Source organism: Phytophthora parasitica, assembly GCF_000247585.1.
Source record: "Phytophthora parasitica INRA-310 unplaced genomic scaffold supercont2.9, whole genome shotgun sequence".
Taxonomy (NCBI): Eukaryota; Oomycota; class Peronosporomycetes; order Peronosporales; family Peronosporaceae; genus Phytophthora; species Phytophthora nicotianae.
Genome location: NW_008648995.1, coordinates 711919 through 712543, shown reverse-complemented (window position 1 = coordinate 712543; position 625 = coordinate 711919).

The following is a 625-nucleotide window of genomic DNA, read 5'->3' as shown; positions in this document are numbered from 1 at the left end:
GTTGAGTAAAGTTGCTTCTGGAATGCGTGATTTTGCTTAAGTTGCTGTGCAACTTGAAAACTTCAACAAAGAGTTTCTTAAGTGATCCTTGTTGTCAGAGTCATACAACACGCTCCTGGACACGAGCATGCAAGAATAAAACTGGAATCCAGCCACTGCTATGGTGGCGGCGCCTGTGAAAAGTCATTGGAAACAAGAGCCAATTTTGCATCTTGCTTGTCCGACGGCGGTCGAAAGGAAATGATTTGGCTTCAGCGCCTTCGTCTCTCTTGGCAAATGCAACCAAAGGCTTCTACCACCGCAGTAAAACCTAGTTTATTGAATAAATAGTGTATATTACGTCGTAATAAGGGGTTCTTTGTCTGCTGAACAGCTCAGTAGCTCGAGATTGCCTTGTAGAACTCCATCACTCTCGAATCCGCCAGCAGGCGACCTCCGTTTCTATCGCGTATGCGAGCTCGCAGTCGCAGTCCTTCCAATGATCGCACGCGGGACAACGCAACATAAGCTTGGCCGAACTCGAAAACTCGAGACAAATCTAGAACGGCGGAATCGAACGACAGTCCCTGACTCTTGTGGATGCTGATGGCCCAGGCAAGCGCCAGCGGAAGTTGTCGTCGCGATG